The following is a 23857-nucleotide window of genomic DNA, read 5'->3' on the forward strand; positions in this document are numbered from 1 at the left end:
ACATTAACCAAGCACCTTTGACAACTAATGAGGGAGAGACTACAGTTGACATTAGGGGAGCAGCAGGACTTGAGTAAAGAGTTTGCCAAAGTACAATCCACTTTGTAATAGGATTAGATGTCAAATTTGTGAAGATAAGGTGCCGTCCCACTCGCTGTTAGATAGTAGAATATGGTGACTATATTAACTGGCTGACGGGAATCTTTAGTGAGAAGGGAGAAGGTAACGATGTGAGGGAAGAATAACAAATCAGGGCTCTGCAGATAGATCTAATACTGATATGCTGACGACTACATCATTTTGTGGTAATAGGGTGAATCAAGATATGATGCAGGATGAGCAAAGTAGGAGGTGCAGGTGTTGAGATCAGGCAAGCTATGTAACGGTGATGAGAGAACAAGAGCTTTCAGCCGATTCGATTCCGGAAGTGGTGCAGTTTTTATACTACTTCTTATCACTGAATGAACAGAAGGAAGGGTTCGGGTTAAATGATGTAGAGATATGCAGATAATGTACCTACATGGTACGGGAAGCTTATTGCAGAAGATAGCAGGGGCTGGAATTGCAGTTGCAAGCTTCCATAAACAACTGTGTAAAATGGTACTTCCAGCTACGACTCTTTATGGCTCAAAACAGTGAGTGAAAAAACCATTCGGGGAATACATGACTAGAATAGATGCAGGTGACTGAGCATTGTGTCTTTCAGAGGTTGTAGCGGCCAAAGTAGAAGCAATTAATCCTCCAGACCGGTCATGAATAATGTTTGCGGAATCCTCTCCAACATTCCTACATTCGGAGACATTAGCCAACAGAATCAAAGGCATTAGATACGTCAGTCAGTTTGGGCGGGCAGAAGGTCAGGAACCTGGTGGGCTTAGAGGAAAACGTTAGAGGGATCAGAAGGTCAGACCCTAGTTGTTTCCTGTGCAGTGTGACAGGGCACTTTAGACGTATTAGTCGCAGACAGCTAGAGGTTGAGGTAAGAAGAGACAACATTTTCAAAGGGTGCATCGACGGTTGTTTGACTGGTCACTGTCCTTAGCCACAAAAAAAGCAATTGGCGCCATGGCCCCACTTAAGCCCACAGTATCAGAGCTGCGTGTTGTATAATGTTCCCCTACGTCAGGAATTGGCGTCACTTGTCGTGTATGTGGTATGTAAACTGTATTTTGTGCTGTTATGGTGGTAATCGCGCAGTCTTGTCCGTTGGAGGTGGCGTCTAGCTTTGCTTGGGGGACTTTGTGCGGTGTATAGCAATTTCGTGCCATATTTGAGTTGCCGTCCCACTCAGAATTTTCAGCCAGTGCAGATCACAAGCTTCAATTGCGCCAAGGGGCGCGCGTACCTGCTAGTTGATGAGCGCAGAGCGACGGGAGCGGAGGTGCGCCGTGCTGTCAGGGCGAATGACAGTCTGACAACTGGAACGGGCCAGCCATACCAACAGCATCTGCGTGCCAGCATCTATGGATCATGATTACCAGCATTCGTCGTTGCTTCGCCGAGACCGTGAAAACGCAATGTATCTTCGAGCCTGGCTCAGGGCCCTGCAGGTGTCAGCACGGGTCCGTGTAGTTGGGGATGGGTGGCTACTATCGCCATCAATCATAGGCAGCCGCCGTGAAATGGAAGCCAGCTGGAATCGCACAGCAAAAGCAAAAACAGCAAGGAAATTGGAGCTCGCTTGGAGATAGAGCTGGAAATGTCACATAGGAATAAAGCAGCGGGGTGTTGGGGTGTGGACGGCTCAGTCCGATTGCGATTCGCTCTGAACTTGGGGCACCATTTGGACTGGAGCAAGCGTACTGTGTTCAGCTTCGGAAAAGCTGGTAATTGTGGTGATCTGCGTTAAGTGGTCATTCAAACAGTTGAGCCAGTGCTGGACTACATAGCCATCCAAAGTGTCATGTTAGTGAAGCATAACGATGCTGTCGTTAGGCCTGAAATTGTAGAGCAGTTATCTAGTTGGTTAAGTTGTGGGCTAGGTAGAATTTCTACATCTACATTGATACTCGGTAGTCCACTTTATGGCGCGAGGCTGTGGATACCCGTTCCACTACTAGACATTTCCTTACCTGTTCCACTTGCAAATAGAACGACGAAACAACGACTATTTGCCCCCGTATGGGTCGTAATTTCTCACATCTTCATGGTCGTTACGCCAATGTATGTTGGCCGCAGTAGAATCGTTTTCCAGTCAGCTTCAAACGCCGGTTATCTAAATTTTCGCAGTAACGTTCCTCAAAAAGAACGTCGCCTTCCCTCCAGGGATCCCCATTTGAGTTCCTGAAGTATCTCCGTATCACTTGCGTGCTGTTCGAACCTACCAGTAACAAATGTAGCAGTTCTACATTTTTCTACATTTACAGCTATTTGCCATTCACCACACCAACCGCAAATTTTGTCTAAGTAATTTTGTATCCTGCTACAGCCACTCAACTTCGACACCGTACCGTAAGCCACAGCACCATCAGCAAACAATAGCAGATTGCTGCCCACGCTGCCGCAAAGTCATTTATGTATATAGAGAGCGACAGCGGTCCTACCTCACTTGCTTGGGACGCCCCTGACGATACCCTTGTCTTTGACGAACACTCGCCGTCGAGAACAACATATTGGGTTGTGTAACTCGAGAAGCCTTCTAGCCGCTCACACAGCTGTGAACTTATTCCATATGCTCGTACCTTTTTTAATAGTTCGCAATGGGACACAGTGTCAAATGCTTTCCGAAAATCTAGAAATATGAAATCTGATTTTTGCCCTTCATCCATAGTTCGCAGTATATCATGTGAGAAAACGGCAAGCTGAGTTTCGCAAGTGCGATGTTACCTCAAACCATGCTGATTCGTAGATACGTGTGTTATATTCGAATGTGTTCAAGGATTGTGCAGGGAACCAATGTTAAGGGATATTGGTCTGTAATTTTGCGAGTACGGTCTTTCGCCCTCCTTATGCACAAGAGTCCTATTTTTTCCAGTCTCTTTGGAATTTTTACTGTTATTCCGCTCGCTTTCTTTGTGTTCTGTGCTATAGGGTGTGAAACGGTGGCAATGCGTGGAGCAGGGATTTGGAGGTGGTACACCACAAAACATAACATTCTATCTCTAAATTTATTATCTTCTGAAAGGTATAACCTTTATAGAAGTCAGCTAAATCTTAAGAAATGAATTTAATTTACAATCAGTATTCAATTTGAGCTTAAAGAGCAGCAAAACCAATATTTAACATCGAAGAAGTTAATCGTATTTTTATAACTTTTACATTTAAAAAATAAAATCAAACCTTACGAATGGAAGGTATTGCGGCGATATATACTGAGAAAATTCTCTCCAGCTCCCAGTCGCGTATAGTATTCATGGGTCATTGTCAAGTGGTGTCTGACGGTTGCTGCTGCCGTCCTTACAGCGAAAATTTCAATCTTTAAAGAACAATCTCCTTTTCTGAAGCACTCCGATCTAATGGCTTAGAAGAACATACTTCCGAAACGGCTTCTCAAACAAGATCATACAATTACTAATTTAGTTACGAAAACAACCTACACTAGCAGGAATATGGCTCTGAGCACTATGGGACTTAACATCTGATGTCATCAGTCCCCTAGAACTTAGAACTACTTAAACCTAACTAACCTAAGCACATCACACACATCCATGCCCGAGGCAGGATTCGAACCTGCGACCGTAGCGGTCGCGCGGTTCCAGACTGTAACGCCTAAAACCGCCCGGCCACATCGGCCGGCACTAGCAGAAATAATTGCTACGAAATGAGAGAGCGGAGTTACAAACATGCAACATAAATCATTGCAAAAGTGGGAACACACACAGTTGATACAAATGCCTAATAGAAATTAAAATAAATTTGTGCAGAAAACAATTACAACCTCAAAGCTGCCGGCCGGTGTGGCCGAGAGGTTCTGGGCGCTACAGTCTGGAACCGCGCGACCGCTACGGTCGCAGGTTCGAATCCTGCCTCGGGCATGGATGTGTGTGATGTCCTTAGGTTAGTTAGGTTTAAGTAGTTCTAAGTTCTAGGGGACTGATGACCTCAGAAGTTAAGTCCCATAGTGCTCAGAGCCATTTGAACCAACCTCAAAGTTACAAGTTCTCCTAACTGAATAACGAACTTGGTGTGCTTACGCAAAAGCTACCTTATCAAAGAAGTGGCCAAATCCGTCTGAAGTTGTGTTACTATAGTTCTGTTAACTATTACTCAATATAATTATTAGGTTATTGAATAAATTCGTAGCGTTTTGCCGCAAGTTTAGTAAACACAACAGATACATATAATAGAGATATTTAATCATCAATAATATATTCTTCTTCACTAGTTACAACAGTCTGCCAACGCTAGAATAAATTATCGATTCCGCCACTGTAGAAATCACGTGGTTTTTAGGGGAAATTCGTCGAGCCAATTCGGAGCGAATTTTCGTCCGGAAGAGAAGTCCCTTGAATGTTGTTCGATAGAGATAGGTTGAAAATCTGAGGGGGCAAGAGTAGATGAATAAGGTGGCTGCGAAATGACTTCTCTTCCTAACTCCTGTATGGAATGGAATGCTTCTTGACAGAGAGTGGGGGAACGATGCGGGTGACCCGCACCGCCGTACTAGGCACAGTTTGCAGTTGAATTCCTCCAACCGTGATGGGGATCAATGATGATGATAAAGATGACGCAACAACATCCAGTCATCTCAGGGCAGGTAAAAGTCCCTGCTCCACCGGGAATCGAACCCGATACCTTGGGCTCGGGAAGCGAGAACTCTGCCGCGAGACCACGAGCGACGAAGTACTGTGTGCTTTTTTTTTTTTTTGTCATCAGTCTACTGACTGGTTTGATGCGGCCCGCCACGAATTCCTTTCCTGTGCTAACCTCTTCATCTCAGAGTAGCACTTGCAACCTACGTCCTCAATTATTTGCTTGACGTATTCCAGTCTCTGTCTTCCTCTACAGTTTTTCCCCTCTACAGCTCCCTCTAGTACCATGGAAGTCATTCCCTCATGTCTTAGCAGATGTCCTATCATCCTGTCCCTTCTCCTTATCAGTGTTTTCCACATATTCATTTCCTCTCCGATCCTGCGTAGAACCTCCTCATTCCTTACCTTATCAGTCCACCTAATTTTCAACATTCGTCTATAGCACCACATCTCAAATGCTTCGATTCCCTTCTGTTCCGGTTTTCCCACAGTCCATGTTTCACTACCATACAATGCTGTAGCCCAGGCGTACATCCTCAGAAATTTTTACCTCAAATTAAGGCCGGTATTTGATATTAGTAGACTTCTCTTGGCCAGATATGCCTTTTCTGCCATAGCGAGTCTGCTTTTGATGTCCTCCTTGTTCCGTCCGTCATTGGTTATTTTACTGCCTAGGTAGCAGAATTCCTTAACTTCGTTGACTTCGTGACCATCAATCCTGATGTTAAGTTTCTCGCTGTTCTCATTTCTACTACTTCTCATTATCTGCGTCTTTCTCCGATTTACTCTCAAACCATACTGTGTACTCATTAGACTGTTCATTCCGTTCAGCAGATCATTTAATTCTTCTTCACTTTCACTCAGGATAGCAATGTCATCAGCGAATCGTATCATTGATATCCTTTCACCTTGTATTTTAATTCCACTCCAGAACCTTTCTTTTATTTCCATCATTGCTTCCTCGATGTACAGATTGAAGAGTAGGGGCGAAAGGCTACAGCCTTGCCTTACACCCATCTTAATACGAGCACATCGTTCTTGATCGTCCACTTTTATTATTCCCTCTTGGTTGTTGTACATATTGTATATGACCCGTCTCTCCCTATAGCTTACCCCCACTTTTTTCAGAATTTCGAACAGCTTGCACCATTTTATATTGTCGAACGCTTTTTCCAGGTCGACAAATCCTATGAAAATGTCTTGATTTTTCTTTAGCCTTGCTTCCATTATTAGCCGTAACGTCAGAATTGCCTCTCTCGTCCCTTTACTTTTCCTAAAGCCAAACTGATCGTCACCTAGGGCATTCTCCATTTTCTTTTCCATTCTTCTGTATATTATTCTTGGTAGCAGCTTCGATGCATGAGCTGTTAAGCTGATTGTGCGATAATTCTCGCACTTGTCAGCTCTTGCCGTCTTCGGAATTGTGTGGATGATGCTTTTCCGAAAGTCAGATGGTATGTCGCCATACTCATATATTCTACACACCAACGTGAATAGTCGTTTTGTTCCCACTTCCCCCAATGATTTTAGAAATTCTGATGGAATGTTATCTATCCCTTCTGCCTTATTTGACCGTAAGTCCTCCTAAGCTCTTTTAAATTCCGATTCTAATACTGGGTCCCCTATCTCTTCTAAATCGACTCCTGTTTCTTCTTCTATCACATCAGACAAATCTTCACCCTCATAGGGGCTTTCAATGTATTCTTTCCACCTATCTGCTCTCTCCTCTGCAATTAACAGTGGAATTCCCGTTGCACTCTTAATGTTACCACCGTTGCTTTGAATGTCACCAACGGTTGACTTTCCTGTATGCTGAGTCTGTCCTTCCGACAATCATATCTTTTTCGATGTCTTCACATTTTTCCTGCAGCCATTTCGTCTTAGCTTCCCTGCACTTCCTATTCATTTCATTCCTCAGCGACTTGTATTTCTATATTCCTGATTTTCCCGGAACATGTTTGTGCTTCCTCCTTTCATCAATCAACTGAAGTATTTTTTCTGTTACCCATGGTTTCTCCGCAGCTACCTTCTTTGTACTTATGTTTTCCTTCCCAACTTCTGTGATGGCCCTTTTTAGAGATGTCCATTCCTCTTCAACTATACTGCCTACTGCGCTATTCCTTATTGCTGTATCTATAGCGTTAGAGGACTTCAAACGTATCTCGTCATTCCTTAGTACTTCCGTATCCCACTTCTTTGCGTATTGATGCTTCCTGACTAGTGTCTTGAACTTGAGCCTACTGTTCATCACTACTATATTGTGATCTGAGTCTATATCTGCTCCTGGGTACGCCTTACAATCCAGTATCTGATTTCGGAATCTCTGTCTGACCATGATGTAATGTAACTGAAATCTTCCCGTATCTCCCGGCCTTTTCCAAGTATACCTCCTCCTCTTGTGATTCTTGAACAGGGTATTCGCTATTACTAGCTGAAACTTGTTACAGAACTCAATTAGTCTTTCTCCTCTTTCATTGCTCGTCCCAAGCCCATATTCTCCTGTACCCTTTTCTTCTATTCCTTCCCCTACAACTGCATTCCAGTCGCCCATGACTATTAGATTTTCGACCCCCTTTACATACTGCATTACCCTTTCAATATCCTCATACACTCTCTCTATCAGTTCGTCGTCAGCTTGCGACGTCGGCATGTATACCTGAACTATCGTTGTCGGTGTTAGTCTGCTGTCGATTCTGATTAGAACAACCCGGTCACTGAACTGTTCACAGTAACACACCCTCTGCCCTACCTTCCTATTCATAACGAATCCTACACCTGTTATACCATTTTCTGCTGCTGTTGATATTACCCGATACTCATCTGACCAGAAATCCTTGTCTTCCTTCCACTTCACTTCACTGACCCCTACTATATCTAGATTGAGCCTTTGCATTTCCCTTTTCAGATTTTCTAGTTTCCCTACCACGTTCAAGCTTCTGACATTCCACGCCCCGACTCGTATAACGTTATCCTTTCGTTGATTGTTCAATCTTTTTCTCATGGTAACCTCCCCCTTGGCAGTCCCCTCCCGGAGATCCGAATGGGGGACTATTCCGGAATCTTTTGCCAATGGAGAGATCATCATGACACTTCTTTAATTACGGGCCACATGTCCTGTGGATACACGTTACGTGTCTTTAATGCAGTGGTTTCCATTGCCTTCTGCATCCTCATGTCGTTGATCATTGCTGATTCTTCCGCCTTTAGGGGCAATTTCCCACCCCTAGGACAAGAGAGTGCCCCGAACCTCTATCCGCTCCTCCGGCCTCTTTGACAAGGCCGTTGGCAGAATGAGGCTGACTTCTTATGCCGGAAGTCTTCGGCCGCCAATGCTGATTATTTATCAAAATTTAGGCAGTGGTGGGGATCGAACCCGGGACCGAAGACGTTACGATTATAAATCAAAGACGCTACCCCTAGACCACGGGCTCAGGATATGTACTGTGTAGTGTTTTTCAGCGTAGAAGAATGCGGACGGGTATTATCGTGGAGTAGCATCACTTCGCGCAGTCTTCCTGGTCGTTCTTGGACTGCGTCTGCAAAACGTCTCAGTTGTTGGTAATAAATGTCAGCAGTGATGGTTGCACCTCGGGGAAGCAATTCGTAGTACACCACACCGTCGCTGTTCCACCAGATGCATAACGTTATCTTTTATGGACGCGCGCATACCTGTACACGACGTTGCTGCTTTGTTTGGACTCCAGTTCCTTTCTTTTCCTTATGTTAGCATAAAGACACCACTTCTCGTCACCATTAACGATGCAGAAAAAGGAATCGTCGTTGTTGTTCACGAGCTAACTGAGGACGAGCAAGCAGAGATGCACATATTGCCAACCGCTGATATTTGTGAGTTTGGCTTAGAGCATGTCATACTCATACATCCGCATTGGACGCAAATGTCGCAAAATGGTGAAATGATCACAGAAGATCACAGTTGTCACTTCTCGAAGTACAATGAAGTGGACCGTTGTGGATTAATGCGTTTAAACGAGCTTCATCAAACCTCGTTGGTATTAAAACTTCCTGGCAGATAAAAACAGTGTTCCGGACCGAGACTCGATCTCTTGACCTTTGCCTTTCGCGGGCAAGTGCTCTACCATCTTTTTTTTGTAATTTTTTTTTCTTGTTTTTTTTTGTGTTTTTTTAGAAGGTGAGGGAGGGCGGGGAAGGCAGAGCGATCAGGGGTCGTAACCCGAGGCCTGGTCACAGTGTCCCCCTCGTCCGTCAAGGAATCAAGGAATCAGGGATGGGAAGGGGAAATCTTTTGTGGGAATTATTATTTATTTATTTTTATTTACGGTTTTTAATACATTCTTAATGTGGTTTTACTTTATACCACAACAAAAATAAATGTATCTAGCACCGCATCGTGCTCTGAGAAAAAGAAAACAATATCTCGGCACGTTCATATACCGAGGTAATGTATATGGGGAAAACGAAAAAAAAAAGTGCTTCATACAGGATGCAGAAGGGTGTGTCGCTACTCTCCTTACGCTTCATTATCCAGGTACGTCTTCACGTATATCATGTTATTCCACCGAGAATCGAACTTAGTCTTGTCAGCTCACTCAATGGGTGTCTTCTCCTACCTTGTTGATGATCCAGCTGCGTGGAGGGCCGCGTAGGGCACTGCCTAAGTAATTAGAAAAATACTGTCTGTATTTTGGGTTCCGTACGATCTTGCAATGACGTTCTTATAGGTAGTTCCAAAAGTCGAATACGTCTTTAGGTCCATCGTGAAATAAGTAGTGTACAGCACGGATCCACGTGACAGCGTTGGTCTTGGCGCGCGGGAAATACTGTTGATCCAGAAATAGTATAAACCGAGGTGTAATGTGTTCCGGAGTCACTCGTAGAAAATACGACAAAATTTGTCGCACCAAGCGCCATACGTCTGCTGCCGCGCCACATGTGAGACGGTGTTCGTCCGTGTCTGGTATCCCGCAGTCTACGCAGAGAGGCGATTCCGCCATGTTTATCTTGTGGAGGCGTGATCGGGTGATCTGTTTACCATTGACTGTGATGTACCATGTGGATCGGACGGCAGTGTCCAATGGAACCGTGTGAATCGTCTTCCACACCACCTCCCAATTAACCTGAGGGCTTTTGGTCTCCACGATGTTTGGTGGGCACCTCTGCTGTAGGACATGATATACATCCCGCGCCGACGCCTGTTTCGTCGGTGGTACTGCGATACGGACATAGCTGTGTTCAATGTAAAAGTTCCCGAAGTAGTAGAAGGGTGGGGGTATGTCTTGCGTCGTCAGTGGGGGCATAAGGGAGGGTGGAGCTAAGGACTCCAACAGCAAACCTGTCAAACTTTCCGGGTGGTGGCGCCACAGCTTGATGTGTGAGCTGACATAAAGGGCCACAGCTCTGTCGTGGACATGGACTAGACCAAGACCTCCCCTTTCTGGGGGAAGGGTCAGTGACTCATAACTGACTTTGAAGAGCATGCCTGTACTGACGTAGGCTCCGAATGCCGCTAATAGACGTCGAGCCATCAGTAACGGTATTGGAAGAACACGCGCTATGTGTGGATGGCGCGAGGCGAGGTAAACATTGACGAAGTGTGTCCTTTGTAGAATATCGAGGGTCCGCAGACGAAGGTTGAAGATCTGGACCCGAATTTGTTGTAATAAGCGGCGGTAGTTAAGAGCCGCAGTGCGCCGTATGTCGTCGTGAAACTCTATTCCGAGACATTTGATAGTGCCACGAAGCTGTAGGGGTTCGACACACGCTGGGGTCAACCCGTCTCCTACGGCCATGGCGACCGATTTGGCGACGTTGAGACAGCTGCCGGAAGCCACACCGTACGTGGTAATCCATTCTAGTGCTCTGTTGACATCGTCACGATTGCGGAACACGAGAACCAGGTCGTCTGCATATGCTGTACAGCGAAATGTGACGTCACGTAGGGTAAGACCGGTGAGGCGTTGACGGAGGCCACAAAGGAGCGGTTCCAGTGCCAGAGCATTTAGTAACGTCGACAAGGGGCAGCCTTGACGCACGGAGCGGAAGATCGGGAGGGACTGCGAGAGACGCCCGTTAACGAGCACTTTAGAAGTAGCCCCTCGGAGGAGGCGCATCACGACGTCTGTGAATTGCTGTGGGTACTGCATGTGCTGGAGAACGGACGTTAGGTACGCGTGATCCACTCGATCAAATGCTTGGCTAAAATCTAGTGATGCCAGCGTTCCCGGGATGCGGCGTGCCCTGGCTAGGGCTATTAAGTCACGGTATCGACACAGTGCTGTGTGGATGTTGTTGATACCCCCTAGGGAAGTCTGATCTGGCGAGATGACGTAAGGTATGTCGGTCGTAGACGGTTTGCTAATAGTCTGGTGAATATCTTCATGTCGCAGTTGACGAGTGTTAGCGGGCGGTAATCTTGTATTCGAGCCCCACCTTTAGGTTTGTGAACCGGTATAATTATTCCTTCTACGAAGGTCGCTGGGAGCGGCACCGCGGGGGACATAAGCTCCCGACAGATGTCTGTTAACTTGGGAGCCAGTAAATACTGGAAAGTTCTATAAAACTCCACAGGGAGCCCGTCGGGGCCAGGAGACTTATTCGCCGCTCCTTTACCGATGGCGTCGATAACTTCGTCTTCCGTAATGTCGTTCAATAATTTAGTTTGTAAATCCTGTGGGACAATGCCGTAAACCAGTTGTGAGACTGCTATCTCCGTCGTCGGGTCGGAACATTGAGCAGAATAAAGTCGTGCGTAATGGTCGAAGAAGGCTGCAGCAATATCGCGTTGTGTGGTGTGATGACGGCCGTCCTCAGTGGTGACGGCATGTATCAGCGCCCGTCTCCGCAGTGTACGTTCTCGGATGACGTGGGACATGGTGAGTCGTTCCGTTGCGAGTCTGTCTTGTGTTCGCGCTCGGACGAACGTCCCTTCGAGTTGTCGGCGCATATGGGCTACGATCAGCGCTTTCGCACGCTGAACTGTCAACTGTCGTTCTGGTGTGGGTGGCAAGGAGGCGCATTCGCGAAGGACGGTGAAATAAATATCAAGGGTCTGCCGCTTCCAAGCAGCAGTCTCACGACCATACGTAATAAAGGTTCGCCGTAGGGCCGGCTTGGCGCACGTTAACCACCAACTAATCGACGTAGGATACGTTGGGAGGCGGCGGACGCACAAACTCCACGTGTCTTCGATGGCGCGTCGACAATCCGGAGAAGCGAGATGAGCAAGGTTTAATTTCCAGGGATGTCGGCTGCGCCACACCCGTTAGCGACGAAGGGTGACGGCACATATATAGGCCTCGTGACCAGAAAAGGCTACTGGCCACACCTTCGCGTAACTCACCGTTGCCGCGAGAGAACGGGAGACGTAAATCCTATCGATGCGACTAGACGAGTGACTCGTGAAATGGGTGTATCCCGGTCTATTGCCTCGGACATCTTCCCATTTATCTACCAGCTGGAGATCGCCGATGAGTGTCCCAAGTTCGAGGCACGGTGAATGGCGTGGCAGCTGATCTTTAGGTGCTTGGGTGCAATTGAAATCGCCCCCTAATATCAAGTCATCGTGCCTGCCCTGAAAAAGCGGTGCTATTCCTTCTGCGAAGAAGAGCGATCGGTCACGACGGCGATTCGTTCCGGAAGGTGCGTACAGATTGATAAACCGGACTCCTTGCACCGTTACGGCCATTCCTCTAGCGTCGGGGAGATATCGGACTTCGTCCGCCTCGAGGCCCTCTCTGTGGATAATTGCGACTCCACTGTTAGTTGGCGAGGCGTGGGACACATGAGCCGTATAACCATACATACCCGGGAAATCGGCGACGAAGACTTCTTGGAGAAAGACAATGTCAACGTCTGCTGCATTGAGCATGTCTTGGAGCGGCGACAACTTCGTACGTGTCCGAATGGTGTTAATGTTGATGGTCGTTAAGCGATAGGTCTGTAGATCGTCTCCTGCGGTGGGGGCCGCCGTCAGTGTCGCCGTAAAAGGTGGGGCCTGTGATCTGCTGGCCGCGTCCGCGCCATCATCTGTTGCTACTCGGGAGGGGCCGAGGTGTGGGAGGAGAGAACTCTCTCCTCGTCCACGACAGGGGGCGTAGAATCGTCTTCAATGTCATCCGCCCAAGGTCCGTAAGTTAACGGTGGCTAAGGTAGAACACTTGTGGGCTGAGTGACTAAGGGTGAATCCGCAGTTGTTTCCGGTTGTGTACCAACGGCGGGCGCTGTGCTCGCCATCCGTTTGTCCGAGAGAGCGGAATCGGGTTTGTCAAAATCAGACAAAGTGACAGGTGAGGGCGATCTCGTGTCATCCATTTTCCTCGTCGTTTCGTCGGCCGTTCGGTCGTCAACTGGAGAAGACGTCCGCTGGAGGCAATCGTCTGAGGGTGTGCGACGTCGCTTTTTATGTTTTCTCGGTGACCTTTGTTTGCGGACGTGGGTTTCTGTGTCCGAAAGAGTTTGTGGTTCCCGTATAGCATCCCCCTCAGGTATAAAGGCAGAGGTCGGTACAACCCTAGCGTCGAGTTCCATTCTCTCGTCCGAATCTTCATGTGGAGTCGATGGGCGGCGTTCTTCAACCTCTGCAGACACCATAATGGGGTTGGTCAATCCAGGACCGGCGACAGGTGCGCATTCTAACGCTTTCTGTCTTCCGGGGAGGTTGTCGTCTGTCATGACGGTCGATCGTGTCACCTCTGCGTAATTGAGGGGGAGGGCCGTGAGCGTAGGAGGTGGTGTCGTGTCATGCAATGGAAGTTGTGTAACCCGACGTTGAATACACGCCGAGCGCACATGACCCTCCTGGCCGCAACCAGAACAAGTACGAGTTTGTCCGTCGCACATTACTATTGCTCGACAGCCACCTATGACTAAGTAGGACGGCACATGTTTCTTTAATTCAATTTTCACTTGTCGGACGCCGTTGAGGACTTGGTACGTCTCGAAGGTGTTCCATTTTCGGCCACGTGGCTAATTACCGTCCCATAAGGGCGGAAAAAAATGGTTCAAATGGCTCTGAGCACTATGCGACTTAACTTTTGAGGTCATGAGTCGCCTAGAACTTAGAACTAATTAAACCTAACTAACCTAAGGACATCACACACATCCATGCCCGAGGCAGGATTCGAACCTGCGACCGTAGCGGTCACGCGGTTCCAGACTGAAGCGCCTTTAACCGCACGGCCACACCGGCCGTCCATAAGGGCGGATAGCTGAGGTAACGACGTCCGGTGGTACTTCGAAAGGGAGTTCGAAGACTCTTAGTGTGCGTAATCCTAGTCCAGCATGGTCAACAGTAACATCTCCGATGTGACCATCGGAGTGTTTGAACTTGAGAGTGTTCGCGCATCTGTTCACAACTGCGTCACATAAGTCGTCATCGACCATCTTGACGTAAACGACGCTACTTGTGATGGATAGGTGGATACCGATGATGTGCTGTGTTGGTATTTGAACTTCGTCACGTATGAATCGTTCGACTTCAAAGGCTCGTGGTCGTGCGTAGTCGGGCTGGAAGCTGGTCTTGATGGTAGCTTTTCTGTACGAATGAGCCATGGCGACTCAGTGTTAACGGACGCGAGTATTAGCTGCGGCGAGGAAGTAAACAAACTACGCGCGCTCGCGACTCTGCGGTCGGGACGTAAACAAGACGTCCTCGCCGCTCACCGGCCGAAAGCAGACTGCCTCACAGCTTTACTACCGCCAGTACCTCGTCTCATACTTTCCAAAACTTCACAGAAGCTCTCGTGCGAACCTTGCTGAACTAGCACTCCTGGAAGAAAGGATATTGCGGAGGCATGGTTCAGCCACAGCCTGGGGGCACACAGTTTTAATCTGCCAGGAAGTTTCATATCAGCGCACACTCCGCTGCAGAGTGAAAATCTCAATCTCGTTGGTATTTCTGAACATGAAGAGCCACTAATGTCGAAACGATCCTCCTCAAAACGAGAAAACCATTGTCTTGCCGTGCTGTGTCCAGTAGCATTATCCCCGTACATGGAGCAAATGTTCCTGCTGCGTTCGCTGCTGTCATCCCTATGCTGAATCGAAATAGAGGAATATGCCCGAAATGTTCCGATTTCTTCACTTGGAACTCCATTTCATAGCTTCCGCAGCTCCAATCACTATTTCCAAAGGACAAAATGACAATATGAAACTCAAGCAGAAACAGTGAACTACAAATAAAAAATGAAAATCGATAAATAAACCCTTAGTAAACGCAGTAACCACATACAAAACAAAAACGTTACGAACTTATGCACCAACCAAACAGAAAACGTATAACTGTACGTTAAATAATCTATCCTGTGACATTCTGTACCGTGCAGTGCAGTGAACATTGAGCAAAGCTTGACGTCGCAGTACGTGCCTTGTAGTTCCAACATACAAAACTAACACAGCAAAAATCTTGCATAACATTTCACACCGAGTATCGAAAGAATACATGTCCAGATACGCCCTGCAAATTTACGTACCAAAGCTGACAAATTTTGCACATTAAATAACAAAAACTTGAACAAGTAACACAGCACTGTAAGCTTAAGAATGTCTGACAGAAGAAATGAGATCTGAACCAAACCTTAACTGAATTGACCCTGACGATAATTTGTGAAATGCAATGACTGTAGATAATCTTCCTGTGTCCTGAATGATGTTATACTGGCCCTAACAAACTTCCGTGACTTACTTTGTGGCAACTATGTGCTGCTCGAAAACGCCACGCGGCAGCAAATACGATAAAGAAAACCTCGGCCAATTGTAGTGGAAGCAAAGGTAGCTATGATAAACACATCATACTTTAAGCTTTGAGTAGCAGTGTTCTGCTAAGTGCAATGCGGAGACACACTATTACAAAATAAAACTTTTGTGAGAGAACAGTCAAACTAACTGAAGTTACTGAATTATGTAGTTGAGACTTGTATTTAAAAATTATGTTGTGAAGCTGACTGTAATCTGTTTCAACATCTTTAAAAAAAATTGACTCTCAGTCCAAGCATGTGTGCAGATAATTTTTAATCTCATATCGTCAGTCAAACTAATCGAACCGAGCCGGCAGCTGTGGCCGAGCGGTTCTAGGCGGTTCAGTCGGGAACCGCTCGACCGCTACGGTCGCAGATTCGAATCCTGCCTCGTGAATGGATGTGTGTGATGTGCTTAGGTTAGTTAGGTTTAAGTAGTTCTAAGTTCTAGGGGACTGATGACCTCAGATGTTATGTCCCATAGTGCTCAGAGTCATTTGAACCGCTTTTACAAGTATGAAGTATGACTGATCGAGTAAAAAGTGAACTAACATCACTCTCATCAAATACCAGAAATAAGCTAAAAACCTTACAACATGAGTATTCAGCATTGGTACACAACTTGTCATGTACAATACTCTGCATATTAAAAGATACAAATTACAATGATTCACGTCATATACAAGTAAGACTGACTTCAGTTAACAGTGATACCCTCGGTCTCAGCCGTTAACAAGAACTCACGAGCTTCTAAAGAAGTAAAACTGAAGACAGCTTACATAAAATCACATGATTACTCTCAGGACATTCGATATCCATTTGAAAACATGTTAATGAACTCTAGCGCCGTTATTCGCAGAACTTGAATTTAATTGGCAAAGTGCCACACGACGTTACGGGGCACACCTACAACTAAATCTACGCACATACTGCGCTAGCCATGATACAGTGGTTGGCGGAGGGCACTCCGTACCACAACTAGTCGTTTCCTTTCCCGTTCCACTAGCAGATAGAGCGAGGGAAAAAAACCACTATCTGTATGACTCCGTATGAGCCCTAATTTCTCGGATTTTATCTTCGTGGTCCCCGCGCGAAATGTACTCGTATGTTGGAGGCAGTAGCGTAATTCTGCCGTCAGCTTCAGATGCCGGTTCTGCAAACTTTCTCACAAGGGAACCTCCCCATCGCACCCCCCTCAGATTTAGTTATAAGTTGGCACAGTGGATAGGCCTTGAAAAACTGAACACAGATCGATCGAGAAAACAGGAAGAAGTTGTGTGGAACTATGAAAAAATAAGCAAAATATACAAACTGGGTCGTCCATGTGGAATATAAGCAATAATAAGGGCAATGTGAGATGAGGAGCGCCGTGGTCCCGTGGTTAGCGTGAACAGCTGCGGAACAGAGGTCTTTAGTTCAAATCTTCACTCGACCGAAAATTTTAACTTTTTATTTTCAGTTTATGTGACAAACTCTTATGTTTTCATCACTTTTTTGGAGTGATTATTACATCCACAAGAAAACCTAAATCGGGCAAGGTAGAAGAATCTTTTTACCCATTCGCCAAGTGTACTAGTTAGGTGGGTCGACATCATATTCCTGTCATGTAACGCACATGCTGTCACCAGTGTCGTATAGAATATATCAGACGTGTTTTCCTGTGGAGGAATCGGTTGACCTATGACCTTGCGATCAAATGTTTTCGGTTCCCATTGGAGAGGCACGTCCTTTCGTCAAGTAATCGCACGGTTTTGCGGTGCGGTCGCAAAATACAGACACTAAACTTATTACAGTGAACAGAGACGTCAATGAACGAACGGACAGATCATAATTTTGCGAAAATAAAGAAAGCAAAATTTTCAGTCGAGGGCAGATTTGAACTAAAGATCTCTCGTTCCGCAGCTGTTCACGCTAACCACTGCGCTCCTCACCTCAGCTTGCCCTTAATATTGCCTAACTTATGCATAGACGACCCAGTTTGTATATTTTGCTTATTTTTTCATAGTTCCACACAACTTCTTCCTGTTTTCTCGATTGATCTGTGTTCAGTTTTTCAAGGCCTATCCACTGTGCCAACTTATAATTAAATCTGAGGAGGGTGCGATGGGGATGTTCCCTTGTCAGTAGTGTTCTTTGAAATGAATGTTTTCTTCCCTCCAGGGATTCCCACTTGAGCTCCCTAAGCATATCCGTAACACTTGCATGCTGACAGAACCTGACGGTAGCAGATCTAGCATCCTGCCTCTGAATTGCTTCGACGTCTTCCTTTAATCCAACCTGGTGCGGATCCCAAACACTCGAGCAGTACTCGAGAATAGTTCGCCTAGCGTTCTATATGCACTCTCCTATACAGATGAACTACACTTTCCTAAAGTTCTCCCAATAAACCTAAATCTACCATTCGTCTTCCCTACCACAAACCTCACAGCTCGTTCCATTTCATATCGCTTTGCAACGTTTCGCCCAGATATTTCAACGATGTGACTGTGTCAAGCAGGACACTAATAATGCTGTAACCGAACATTCGGATTTGTTCTTCCTACTCATCCTCCAGCTCATATTCATCACATCTACTAGAAATTTTGTCTAGGTCATCTTATATCGACCTAAAGTCACTTATCCTCGACATCTTGCTCAACTTAAGAACAACATTCCTGTAATTATAAGTACCCCAAAGTCCGACCAGGAGCGTTATACGAAAATGGGTCTTTCGCGAGTCGCTCACAACTAGTTCAAGTTTAATAAAATTCAGGCTCAATAGGTTCAATAGTATTACAGTGGGTTGGCAAAACTCGTATAATTCCCTTGATGAAAATAAATACACTTCACCAATCTTGTTATGGCCTGCCAAGCACCCAAGTATATGCCTCCGTTTCTCGGGACTGAGAGTCTGCTCGAAGATAAACTTCCGTCGATGTCCACGCCCTGCCCACAGGAAACGATTATGGCTAAACGCAACACTGCAACACTGTTGCTATTGTCGTGCGAACTCCATCCGAGGAAGTGACCACAGCCTGCTGCTTAAAATGAGATCAAGCAATACCTACTAAGAATAAGGACCGAATGAGGGTGGCGCTGGCGTGCTGGACGATAAATTCACTTCTTTGCCTCGCCTCTTCGGGAGCTCCCGGCGGGACGCCGCAGAATCCGTCACTCAGTGACGGAACAGCAGTGTCTCTTGCCACACTCGCATCTTACCGACACGAGCTATTACATGGTTCAGGGTGTACATATGGACAATGTCTTACTATTCATGGTATCTGCATGTTTCTGTTGTCTTTCCAGTGTTAGCTTAAGATATCGGTCTTGGTTGGGTGTACTGTGTGATTAGGAATAATTGCATTATCTTGTCTTAAGCGCTGACGTTCTTCCAGCTCCATTTCAATCTGTTGAACGCCCGATGTAACCAGTGGCTTCTCAGATTCAACCAGACCGAAACCTAGGCAATAACTATAGGCCGAACCAACCGTAACTTCCGCACCTACGGCTTTTACCTTACCATTTAGACCGTCCTATCCAGTTAACTAACACACTAAAATACCTCTGAATAATACTATAATAATAATGGAATCCCCACCTACTACCCAGTCAATAGAACGCCCATAATAGACTAAAATTACTAAAACTAATAATCAACCGAAAATGGAGATTGAACCCTTACACAATCCTTCTCATCTGACATCCTCTGCTACGCAGATGTGGCGTGGATCTCTGTTCCTCCCTCCTTTCATCACGCCGTCACATCCTCAGACGTCGTGCACTCCATCTAGTCTTTCGGATCAGCTTATCCTCCCCCAACCGCATTCTCTAACAGCTTAGAAAATTCCTCATCCGACTCCTCCATCTGTAACACCTGCGAATATTCTACGTTTCTTGTAAACTCGATACCACCCACCCCCTAGTTTCCCCCTGCTCATTGCTCCTGGTACTCTGCCGCGTCTATATTCCACCAGCATTATACCTTCAAGTCCTTTGCTAATGAAACTTTCATCGGCTTCCCTAACCCGCCCGCGAAATCCTCCCTGATAAATACCCACCGTACCAGATGTAAAAGCTCTCACCCCAGCTTCACCAATCAGGGCTCTCTTTCTCTCCACACCTCTCCACCAACATCCTAAGGATTGGTACAGAGCTACATCCCTCTTCACTCTCCCAAATCGCTCCTCAAAACATCCTCCCATCCCCTCTCACGAACTATCCCAACTACTGTGATCCCATGATACCCCTCTCCCTGGCAAACTAAACCCACTCTCCACTTCAGTAGCCTATGTATCTTAAGAAGTGAAAACTCCGATTTTTTACCTTCAAACATGCAACTGTATGTCTGTCTTTTACATTTTGCGAAACATTTAATTGTCATTTGGTCTTCTCAATATTTTACTCAATCAACAAAACAATGGTTCAAATGGCTCCGGGCACTAAGCGACTTAACTTCTGAGGTCATGAGTCGCCTAGAACTAATTAAACCTAACTAACCTAAGGACATCACACACATCCATGCCCGAGTCAGGTTTCGAACCTACGACCGTAGCGGTCGCTCGGTTCCAGCCTGTAGCGCCTAGAACCGCACGGCCACTCCGGCCGGCCTCAATCAACAAACCTGCCTTTTGTATTTTGAGTTATTCAACTGACCATCTGTGTTTATTTCTTTTGTCAGCCGTTGTGTCGAATCTTATAACATGTTTCGATCTTTTCAGTCTCATACGGCGACTTGTATCCGATGATAGCCCACCGCCCGCCCATATGGAGTGAATGCAATGAAAGGACAAAAATAAAAACAACGCTGTTGTTTTGAGCTGTGTACCATGTTAGTACTTTCTTTTTTGTATATTTATCCGTGTCCCCTTTTGTAATGCTGATTTTTATAGTGGGGCTAGACGTTTAGTGTATGATATTTTGTTGTATTAGGTATCGAGTGCCTTTGGGTAAGGTGAGGGCTATTTTATTTTTTGTTCCTTCTAATTTACGTGCTCGTAATTATTGTATTGATCAATAAAACTGATTTCCTTTTTGTTAACAGTTTTCTACCATACCACCCCTTGCCACTGTCCACTCCTACATTTAACTGCGACACAGCCCCACACTCCTGAAGCAAGTGATTATGCTGTAAACTTACACACACAGTCACAAAAATACAGAAAGACTGCCTTTGGCACACACACACACACACACACACACACACACACACACATACACTGATATACATAAACTCACTCACATGTACAAATCCACTCTCGCGCATAAACCCACTCACTCACTCATTATTTTAGCAAATAAGCCAAGTATTCACGAACATTAATGATGACATTGTGCCATTCTACCTCTTACTATCGCCACTGGCGAGTAAGTGTTACGTGTTGCATTTAGGCCTTAACGGTTGAGAATTTAAACCCCTAGCAAAATTTATTTAAAAAGAAATTCAACACATCATACAATCAGGAATCTCTTAGCAACATTAAACAAGGTTCAACAATTAAAGTAGAACCTCAAGTGGCATTCAGTTCTTGTAATCAAAACACATGTTTTGTTTTAGATAAACACGCCACTCAGTAGAAACTTAGAGCAATAATAAACGGCATACGGCAAAGGTTTACTTTCTGCTAATGAAGCTAGTTTTGACAGTTAACAGATAACGTAAATTTTGTAAATCCTGGTCGCCAGTTTTGTACTCCGACATACTAGTAACAAAGTCACACATATGAGTTAAAAGAATAATCGTAGGTCAGCTTCACAGTACATAGCAAATGCAAGCGGCATAATTCTGCAAAAAATGTCTCTAGTAAAAGTGGTAAGGTTTGAAGGGTGTCATGGAGTGGTTATCTCGACATAACCTTGAACCCTTTTCTTTCAAGGTCAAACCAAGGTCAAGTTCATTTTTCGAAATGGTAGCCCCTACTTTTTATTCCATATTCCTATTCTACGTGAAATTATACGCATTGTTTGTAGTCAACATTTCTTTCGAAAAACCAACGGTTTGTCGTCAGGGGCCCTTCATTGTAACTTTCCTTAGTTACCAGGATCTCGACAACGAAGCGAGACCGGGAAAAAATTTCAGTGAAAATCTTGTATGGTTTCTGAACTCTGTCCACAGGAGAAATTTTCGTGAACTTGAAATTGATTTGAAATTCTTCAGTAGCGATTAATCTGAGAGCAAATACCGTCGAGATTAGCGGAACCCAAATTGCACCATGCGGAAGTTGCCCAGAGGACTTAGCACATCGTTAGCCCTGAAAAGGGCTAAACATGGTTCTCTTCTGTAAAGTTTGGAAGGTAGGAGGCGAGGTACTGGCGGAAGTAAAGCTGTGAGGACGATGCGTGAGTCATGCTTGGGTAGCTCAGTTGGTAGAGCACTCGCCCGCGAAAGGCAAAAGTCCCGAGTTCGAGTGTCGGTCCGGCACACAGTTTTAATCTGCCAGGAAGTTTCATATCAGCGCACTCTCCACAGCAGAGTGAAAATCTCATTCTGGAAACATGTTTCTCACTGGAAATTTAGGATCTCAGGTGTACGATCAACTGCCGATTTTGCCTAATGTACATTGCACTCTCTGTCGCAAACTGGTCTCAATATCATTCAGTGTCTGTAGGGTGTTTGCCTGGAAAGCCGCTACAATCCTGTCTCTCATATCTTCTGGCGTCGTCGGGGTAGTGGAGTACACCTTGTGCCTCACACCTCCCCATAGAAGAAGTCCAGTGATGTTATGGCGATCTTGGCGAGAATTCAAGAACTGCACTACCTATAGCAATCCATCAATTCGGGTAAATTGCATTAAGGTACCTTCTGACCTTATAAGAGCCCGAAACCGGTCGTGTGATAATAATAGAACTTTACAACTGAAGCGGTATTTTCAACCTCTGACCTTCTGACAGGGGCGCCGTCATGTTGAAACCAAATACGTGCTCTTATGTCTAAGGGGATATTTTCCAGTAAAGGAAGCACCAGATTGTGGAGAACATGAAGATAGCGCAAATCGTTCAACGTTTCGCCTCACACGTAATCTCAACTATGCCCGCCCAAACACTGATTGACCACCATCTCTTTCAGTGATCTCGCTGCCAGCGAGGATTTGCTTCCACCCCGTGGTGTGCGTTATGGAGACTGACTCCTTCTATGCTGTTGAAGTCTGCCTCGTCTGTAAAGAGAGTGTGTGCCAAAAAAAAAAAGGGATCACGACTTATTTGCGTATCGGCCCATCGACAAAATTCCAGACGTTTCTCAGGATCCCCAGGATCAAATGGTTCAAATGGCTCTGAGCACTATGGGACTTAACATCTATGGTCATCAGTCCCCTAGAAATTAGAAGTACTTAAACCTAACTAACCTAAGGACATCACTAAACACCCAGTCATCACGAGGTCCCCAGGATCAATTGCTTGCGTGATATGTGTGCGATATGGGTGGAATCTAAAGTACCTTAAAACACGAGATACAGTTCACCGACGCACGCCATGTATTCGCTGAATCTGACGAGTCGAAACGTGTGGACCTCTCTCGGCCCATCTTTCGTCTCTGCCTCTTCAAGGCCCCTCTTCCAACTCGTTTTACCAGAGACCTAATTGTAACCTTCGTGCGATGACGGGCATCGGGATACCTTTCAACATACAATCTTTGCCCGGCTGCATAATTATCCTGACACTCGCCAACAATCTTTATCATTCTCACTATTTCTAACAGCGTACAATTAGCTATTTCGGACAGATTAGAGTCGAAAAACAAACTGTGCCGATCACTTTTACTATTATTGAATTTCTTAGGTTTTTCCCTTCAACGAAACGTTCGTCAAGCGAGTTGAAGGATGACTGACTTATTACAGTGTACGTGACCCGTTTGTTTACAAAGGCTCGCTGTTGTTTACGCCACAACGTGAAGTCAAAACATGCAGTATTTTAGTCCCCTCTATGAGAAAATTACTTAGGAATGTAACGGATCTGTGTCTTTCATGATAATAATAAGATAAGGAAATACTCCATGGTAATCCGTCATTTTCAAATATGGAGAGAAGGCAGAAACGAAAGATGGGCCAGAGAAAGTCGATTGAGAGACAAGGTCACTCAGATATTTTTTTTTTTTTTCTTATGGGCTCCAAACATTCTTGTTGACAATAATTTTGCTCGAACGGATTTGGAAAAATTTCACTTCGCAGGGACTCATTTGAGTCCTACGAGGCGAAATTCATCAGAGTTCGACGAGGTGGAATTATTCTAAATCCGTTCACACACATTTTTCTAAGTCCAAGAGTCACGCCAATCAAGAATCATTGTAAGTGAGCACAGCCAATAAATTTTCAGAGACTCCAAAGGTAAAATTTCTCTGAACCCCCAGTCATGATTTCAAATTCCCCGACAATGACGCTTATTACTTAACCTCAAAGCCCCACCTTTCTCTTCTGTGATTGTGCCGGCACAAGCATAGTGTTGGTCTCTTACTTGACACCCTCCAAGCGGCCCACTTTGGGT

This window comes from Schistocerca nitens, chromosome 6 (genome assembly GCF_023898315.1).
Source record: "Schistocerca nitens isolate TAMUIC-IGC-003100 chromosome 6, iqSchNite1.1, whole genome shotgun sequence".
Taxonomy (NCBI): Eukaryota; Metazoa; Arthropoda; class Insecta; order Orthoptera; family Acrididae; genus Schistocerca; species Schistocerca nitens.